At 33.2% G+C, this 8,653-nt stretch overlaps 1 long non-coding RNA gene across 2 annotated transcripts in view; it reads left to right on the top strand.

The window, feature by feature from the left end:
• Positions 1–6,400: 6,400 nt before the first annotated feature.
• The window catches only part of LOC129481812 (uncharacterized), a 94,674-nt gene continuing 92,421 nt past the window's right edge, over positions 6,401–8,653 (top strand). For both annotated transcript variants that reach the window (XR_008657517.2, XR_010120979.1), the window contains exons 1-2: positions 6,401–6,451; positions 6,856–6,928. This is a non-coding gene — a long non-coding RNA (uncharacterized lncRNA). The remainder of the gene's footprint in view (positions 6,452–6,855; positions 6,929–8,653) is intronic.

The following is an 8,653-nucleotide window of genomic DNA, read 5'->3' as shown; positions in this document are numbered from 1 at the left end:
TGGGAGGCAGAAATGGCAGTGAGCCCAGACTGCCCCAGTGCACTCCAGCCTGGGTGACAGAGCAAGACCCCGTCTCCAAAAAAAAAAAAAAAAAAAAGAATATTTATAATAAATCCTTTACTAATTTTACCAAAAATGGAATAAGACAGAACATGTCCTAACTTTATCTATGAGGCTGGTGTTACTCTAATACTGAAAATAGACAAAAGCATTACAAAAAAAAGAACACCAGTATTCTTTATGACTAAACACACAAAGATTCTGAAAAAAATACAAGGTAACTGAAACTAGCAGCACATAAAAAGGATCATATACCATGGTCAAGTGTGTTTTATCCTAAAAAACAAGATTGGTTCAACATACAAAAACAAAACAAAATAAAACAAAAATGAACAAAAAACAGTGTTGTAGGGTATATTACTAGAATAAAAAGAAAAATACCCAAAGCCATTTCAATGACCAAATCCAACAACGTTTTATAATTAAAAAAACAGTCAGAAGACTAGGACTAGAGAGGAATATCCTCATTCTAAAATTGGCATTTGTTAAAACCCCACAGTTATTATCATACTTTATAACAAAATATTAAAAATCTTCGACCAAAGATCAGGAAATGGATAAGGATCTTCATTGTTGCCACTACTATTCAAATTTTACTGGAAGTTCTGGCCAGGCTGATTAGGCAATAAGTAAATAAATAAATAAATAAATAAATAAATCTAGGTAAGAGAGAATGTAGCAAAATTATCTCCATTGAGGGAGATATGATATTCTCTGTAAAAAACCATGAGGAACATAGAATAAAAATACTATTAGAGCTGATAAGGAGTTCAGTAATGTTGCAAGATAAAAGATCAATATACAGAAATCAATTGTATTTTTATATGCTAGTAATTAACAACCCAAAAATGAACTTGAGAACAATATCATTTATAATATTATCAAAACAATTAAAATATGTAAGAATATTTAAATAGATAAATGCAAGAATTGTACACTGAAAGTTACAAAGATGGTAGTATGTCCTCAATTGATATACAGATTAAACACTATCCCTATAGAAATCCAAGTGGCTTCTTTTCAAAACTTGAAAACCTGATGCTAAAATTTATATGGAAATGCATAAGAGTAAGAATAACAAACAAGATTTTGAAAAAGAAGAATATAATTAAAGAATCCATACTTTCTAATTTCACAACTTGTTACAAAAATACAGTAAACAAAATTTTGTGATAGCAGCATAAAGATAGACAAGTTGAGCAGTGTAACAGGATGGAAAATCAAGAAATAAACCTACTTTTTATGAGCAATTGTTTTTGACAAAGGTATAAAGAGATTACAGTGAGGAAAAACCTTTTTTAACAGATGGTGCTGGGACAACCGTATATCCACATGTAAAGCAATGAAGTTGGACAACACACTCCACATTATATGCAAAAAAGAATAACTCAAAATGTATCAAAGATCCAAATATAAGAGCTTAAACTATAAAACTCGTAGTAAGGCTGGGTGTGGTGGCTCAGACCTGTAATCCCAGCACTTTGGGAGGCTGAGATGGGTGAATCATGAGGTCAAGAGATCAAGACCATCCTGGCCAACATGGTGAAAACTTGTCTCTACTAAAAATACAAAAAATTAGCTGGGCATGGTGGCGTGCACCTGTCATCCCAGCTACTCGGGAGGCTGAAACAGGAGAATCACTTGAACCCGGGAGGCGGAGCTTGCAGTGAGCCGAGATCATGCCACTGCACTCCAGCCTGGTGACAGAGCAAGACTCCGTCTGAAAAAACAAACAAACAAACAAACAAACAAAACTCTTAGTAAATAATATGGACGTAACTCTTTGTAATCTTGAATTATGCAGCAATTTCTTAGATATGACGTGGAACGTAGAAGCAACAAAAGAGGAAACAGATAAAGTGGACTCCATGAAATTTTAAAACTTTGTACTCTAAGGAATCTATCAAGAAAATGCAAAAACAACCAACAACATTGGAAAAAAATTGGTAAATAATATACAAGATAATGGTCTAATATTTTGAATATGCAAAGAACTCTTACAAGTCAATTAAAAGAAAACCCAATAAAACTATGCAAAGTATTTGAATAGACATTTGTTCAAAAAATATATACAAATGCTTAATAAGCAAATGAAATGATGCTCAAAATTATTAGCCATTAAAGAAATACAAATCAAAATCTCTATGTGATACCACTTCACCTCATTAGTGTGATTATTATTTTTAAAAAGGCAGATATATCAATTCCTGGCAAGGTTGTGGAGAATTTGGAACTATCATACCTTGCTGGTGTGAAATGTAAAATATTGTAATCTCTTTGGAATATGTTTTCCCAATTCTGCACAATTATGCATTATTACAGTATGATTCAGTCTTTCCAATTCTAAATATATAGCCAATTGAAAACATATATTCACACAAAAGTCTTTGTATTAGTTTGTCCTCACACTGCTATAAAGAAATACCCAAGGCTGGGTAATTTACAAACGAAAGAAGCTTAATTGACTCACAGTTCTGCGTGGCTGGGGAGGCCTCAGGAAACTTATAATCATGCGGAAGGCAGAGGAGAAGCAGCCACCTTCTTCACAGGGCCCCTTATAAAACCATGTGATCTCATGAGAACTCACTCACTATCAAGAGAACAGCATGAGGGAAACCACCTCCATGATTCAATTATCTCCACCTGTTCCACAATCAACACGTGGGGATTATGGGGATTAAAAGTCAAGATGAGATTTTGGTGGGGACACAGAGCCTAACTATATCAGTGTTATATTTGGATATTCATAGCGGCATAATTTATAACAGCTAAAATGTATAAACAAACAAATGTCCATCCACTGATAAATGAATGGACAAAACACAACATTTCCACACAATGGAATATTTTCAACTAGCAAATGTAATAAAGAACTGATTCATGCTAAAATATGGAGGCAAGCTGAAAACATTATACTGAGTAAAAGAGACCAGCACAAAAGGTTAAATTGTGTGATTCTATTTATATGAAGGAATCAAAATAGTCAAATCCACCAATTCAGAAAATACAGAAAATAGGTTGCCAGGTTTGTGGCATACTGCTGATGGGTACACGTTGTCTCTTTGGGGTCATGGAAATATTCTGAAATAAAGTATTGTTGGTATTTGCATGATTTTATTAGTACATAAAAACCACTGAGTTGCACACTTTAAAAGGATAAAATTTATGTCATGTGACATATCTCAATTAAAAGCATCAAATGTGGAAAGATGGATTTGGCCTAAAGGCAGTAGTTTGTTAACTCTTTCATCTCCTTATGTGAACCATAAAAAAGGATCTAAATTACTAACCTATTGTCACTAGGTATATTCCACAAGAGCAATGACAGAGATACTAGAAATGTCCTCCTTTCCAAGCTCCTTATTTTGAATCATCACTTGTTTAGATAGAATCAATCAGTTCTTCTTTCTATTTGGTTTGAGTTGTCACATGTGGATTTGCTTTTTGTTATATTAGAGTCACTCAAGGAAGCATTATTGCCAGGATTCATTAAATTTTGAGAAAATTTTTCAAATTTTATTAATATATGAACTGTTAAGTCAAAAATGACTTGGCATCTTAAAAGCTTCACAATTAAGCTGACACTGAAGATATTTTACCACATCGATTCTCTCAGTGTTTCCAAATTTTAGGGTTAGACTTTTTATAAGTGAACTTGATTTTATCCATTGGCTCTTTGAAAAATCAAAAGCCTTGGTTTAGTTGATTGATAGATATTTTTCCTCCAAAATTTTGTTTGGAATATTTATTGCCAATAGGTGACTGCATTATCTTATTGCTATCCCTGTGATCTGCCAGCCCCCCACACCCAAAATTGGACTGATTATTTCATCAGTGTTTCTAATTAGAAACTATTTGGCTCTTCTTTAATGGTAGATGATCACAATTTGTCTCATTGTCTACTCTAATCTCCTTAGGGGTCCTAGACTTAGTCTTCTGATAAGATGCCATGAAATAAAATAAAGAAAACTCTAATCTACAGACCTTACCTTAGTCTGCTCTGGTATTGAATGTTACTTTAGAGAAATCTGAAAGTAGCATTTTTTATTCATGAGAAATTTATTTCTTAATATTACTGATTCACATCAATTTCCTTGAGAGCATATAGGAAACAGAAATGATCAGTAACATTTATTGAATGCACAAACTATTTTTTGAAACTAAGTAAAATATTTCAGTATTGTTAGACAATTTCTGATTCCAAAAATATTAAAAAATATATCTTGGATTTAATAAAAAGCAGTTTAACATACTAGCTATTATATTCAAGCTATTCATTATGCCACTCAATCAATAATACTACTCTGAAATAATGATCTCAGGTATACCAATAAGGAAACTGGAGATCGTATGGAGAAAGACAAATGATCAAAATTACAATAAAGATATAAAACATGAGCTGCTAAAAGCCAAAACAAATGACAGACCTTCCTAGAGAGAGAGAAAGTAACTTTCCCTCTCTGGGTGGTCTACCCAAAAATGAATACAATCATGGGCTAAAGGAAGTAAATGATTGATCATAGATAACACAAACAAATGGAAAAGTATTTCACGTGCATGGATTAGAAGAGTCAATAATGTTAAAATGGCCATATTGCCCAAAGCAATCTACAGATTTAATGCTATTCCTATCAAACTACCAATGACATTTTTTGCAAAGTTAGAAAAAAAAAAACTATTCTAAATTTCTTATGGTGTCGAAAAACAGCCCTAATAGCCAAAGCAATCCTAAGCCAAAAGAACAAAGCCAGAGGCATCACATTACCTGATTTGAAACTATACTATCAGGCTATAGTAACAGAAACAGTATGGTACTGGTACAAAAATAGACACATATACCAATGAAACAGAATAGAGAACTCAGAAATAAGGCTGCACACCCACAGCCATATGATCTTCAATAAACTTGATAAAAATGAGCAATGGGAAAAGGACACCCTATTCAATAAATGGTAATGGGATAACTAGCTAGTCATGTTTAGAAGAATGAAACCAGATGCAAGATGGTTTAAAGATTTCAAAGTAAGACTTTAAATTATAAGAAACCTAGAAGAAAACCTAGGAAACAGAATTCTGGACATCAGCCTTGAGAAAGAATGTATTACTAAGTACTCAAAAGCAATTGCAAGAAAAACAAAAATTGAAGAATGGGCCCTAATTAAACTAAAGAGCTTCTGCACAACAAAAGAAGTTATCAACAATGTAAATAGGAAACCTACAGAATGAGATAAAATTTTTGCAAGCTATGCATGTGACAAAGGTCTAATATCCAGAATCTATAAGGAACTTAAATGAATCAACTAATAACCCTACTAAAAAATTGGCAAAAGGCATGAACACACACTTCTCAAAAGAAGACATACACAAGGCTAACAAATGTGAAAAAATGCTATCATCACTATCAGAGAAATGCAAATCAAAACCACAATGAGATACTATCTCACACCAGTCAGAATAGCTGTTACTAAAAAGCCAAAGATCAACAGATGTTGGTGAGGCTGAAGAGAAAAGGGAATGCTCATACACTGTTTGTGGGAATGTAAATGAGTTCAGACACTTTGGAAAGAAGTTTGGACATTTCTCAAAGAATTGAAAACAGCTATCATCAAACCAGCAATCCCATTACTTGGTATATATCCAAAAGAAAACAAATTATCCTATCAGAAAAACATGTGCCCTTTTATGGTCATTGCAGCACTCTTCACAATAGCAAAGACATGGAAACAACCTACGTGCCCATCAATTGTGGGTTGGATAAGGAAAACGTGGTACCTATACACCATGGAATACTACGCAGCCATAAAAAAGAACAAATTCACGTTTCTTGCAGCAACACAGATGCAGCTGCAGGACATATTCTAAGTGAATTAATGCAGGTACGGAAAACCATGTACCACGTATTCTCACTTATATGTGGGAGCTGAACACTGGGTACTCACGCACATAAAGATGGCAATAATAGACACTGGAGACTACTGGGAAGGAAAGAGGTAAGGGAGCAAGGGTTGAAAAACTATTAGATATTATGCGCACTACCTGAATGCTAGGAACTGTGAAGACCAGAAGAAATATTGAGAAGTTATCCTGGACCCTGATACCATCTCAGAAGAAAATATATTTCTGGATAATTGACAACCCTTGAGACTCAGGAAAGGAAAGTTTATGGATATATTTATGTAAAAGAAAAACTAAATTTAGGAAATTTTGGTGACATAATTAGTCCTATTATTGAGAGGGTAGTTCCTGTAAATGAATTCACTTTCAATGATGTAATACGATTCTGAATTGTTCAGAGAATGAACAAAAGGTTCTAAACTCACTGTTAGATAAACATATTACCTCCAGCCAAAAGGACACTTAGTTTTACTTCTTGTTACTTATGCAAAACTAGGTATGATATATGTGCTCTTTCAAACTGTGTATCTTTGATCTGATATTATACCCTTTTGTCTTCCATCTGTCAGAGACAGATATACCACAAGGTTTGATTTGCTGTAAAAATGCTATTTGTTTTACTTAGTTTGACTTTACACCAACTTGGAGTATTAATAAGTTTGTTTTAGTTCAAATGATCCTGCATTAAGTGTTGATAAGGCAAAGGAAAACATTGATCAACAGGACCAGTAAAATCTGAAAGAAAAGTCTAGCTTTGCAAATATAAAAACATATATAGAAAGAAATAAATGTAAGGAGATTGTTGAATTAGTGAATCCAGCATAATCAGTTTTAACTATTCTGTGAAGTACTCAAAATCGAAGTGACAAGGAATAAAATTAAGGCCTTTGTTGTCATTAGGCCATTTAAAGTCTCAGGAAATTACAAGGTGACAGTTTGGCAGAAAGTGACAGAGCATGGACTTTGAAAGCAGGTAAGACTAGATATGGACATTGCAATTCATGTCTGGAAATACCTTTGATAAGCAGCTTGGCTTTTATAATCATCAATTTAATTTATTTAACCTCTATAGCAAAGGCGATAATATTATACATCATTTAAAGATTTTTGTAAAAATTAAATGAGACAACAATGTAAAGTGTGTAGGCTGTTACACAGCTTTTAGTATATATTAGCTATTCTATTATTTGCACAGGTTTCTATTATTTGTATTTTAATTTTGTATTACAGGTCATATTACCAACATCAAAAAGATGTTAAGGTTTTCCTTTTCTTTTCAGTCAAGGGCAAGTTCTTTTTCTTTTTATTTATTTATTTATTTTTTTGAGACAGAGTCTTGCTCTGTTACCCAGGCTGTAGTGCAGTGGCGCGATCCAGGCTCACTCTCACCTCCACCTCCTAGGTTTATGCCATTCTCTTGCCTCAGCCTCCTGAGTAGCTGGGACTACAGGTGCCCCCCACCACGCCCGGCTAATTTTTTTGTATTTTTAGTAGAGACGGGGTTTCATCGTGTTAGCCAGGATGGTCTTGATCTCCTGACCTCGTCATCCGCCCGCCTAGGCCTCCCAAAGTGCTGAGATTACAGGCGTGAGCCACCGCGCCCGGCCAGTCAAGGGCAAGTTCTATGACAAAATAAAGAACAATCATTGCATTATTTTTTTTAAACAATTTGAGTTCTGAAATTTTTAACGCCAGTTTTAGGTTATCTCTTCACTGCAATAGCATCATCCAGTTCTCTGTACTGCAGAGAGTATGTATAGAAACTTTCTATGCAAATTGCATTCACATTTACATATCAAATGCACAGATTTGATCATGCAACTTCACTCCTCAAAAAAGGAAAAAAGGAACCCTAGCTTCTTAATGTATAAAACTTGAAGTTTAATACCTTTAGAATCAAATTTAATTATCTTCCCAACTTGGCCCCAGTCTAACTTGCCTTCGATTTTCTTATATCACTCCCTCCCCGATTCCTGTAACATATGGATAGTCAAATTTTAGTGGGACGATTTGGAAAGATTTAATTGCTTTAATATAAAGATTTCAGGGAAAATACTCAAAAGTACAGCCCAACAATAAATATCTCTGTAATATGTGTATCATATTTTGAAAGCTACAGAAATAGCAATTTAATGTTACAAAAAGATGTTTTTATCCTTTTACTTCATAGCTATTATCTTTTAAAATTGTAAAAAATCAATACCCTAAGTCATAATTACATGGTTCTTACTACAACTTGTGATTCTTCTAAATTTATAAATTAAGACTAAATTGTGACTTAAACATAATGGATTTAATGTTTGTAAAATACACAAATTTTTAAAAATATATATTAACACTTAAACCTATTAAAGTTAATACTAAACATTAACTTTATTATCTAAAATAAAATCAATTCTATCATATTTATCTTTTAAAGTGGTTAATTCGTTAATTTTGTTCACTAAAGAGAGCAAATTAATGGCATCCTCTACTTTAAAATGGCAATCTTAGTTTGATATTTATGTAACAACCTCTCACTGCAGTATCTCCTATAAATTATTAAAATCACTAGTGACTTTAATACTATATATCTATTTATTTAAGTTATTAGAGGCCTGGACACAATGCACACTCCTGAAATTCTGAAAAATATTAACATATGTGACACAATTATATTTATTCATATAAAAGCTCCTATAAGTAAGACAGCATTATA

Source organism: Symphalangus syndactylus, chromosome 5 (genome assembly GCF_028878055.3).
Source record: "Symphalangus syndactylus isolate Jambi chromosome 5, NHGRI_mSymSyn1-v2.1_pri, whole genome shotgun sequence".
NCBI classification, from domain to species: Eukaryota; Metazoa; Chordata; class Mammalia; order Primates; family Hylobatidae; genus Symphalangus; species Symphalangus syndactylus.
The sequence above is the reverse complement of the archived record's forward strand: the minus strand, read 5'-3'. Positions and strand labels throughout refer to the sequence as shown.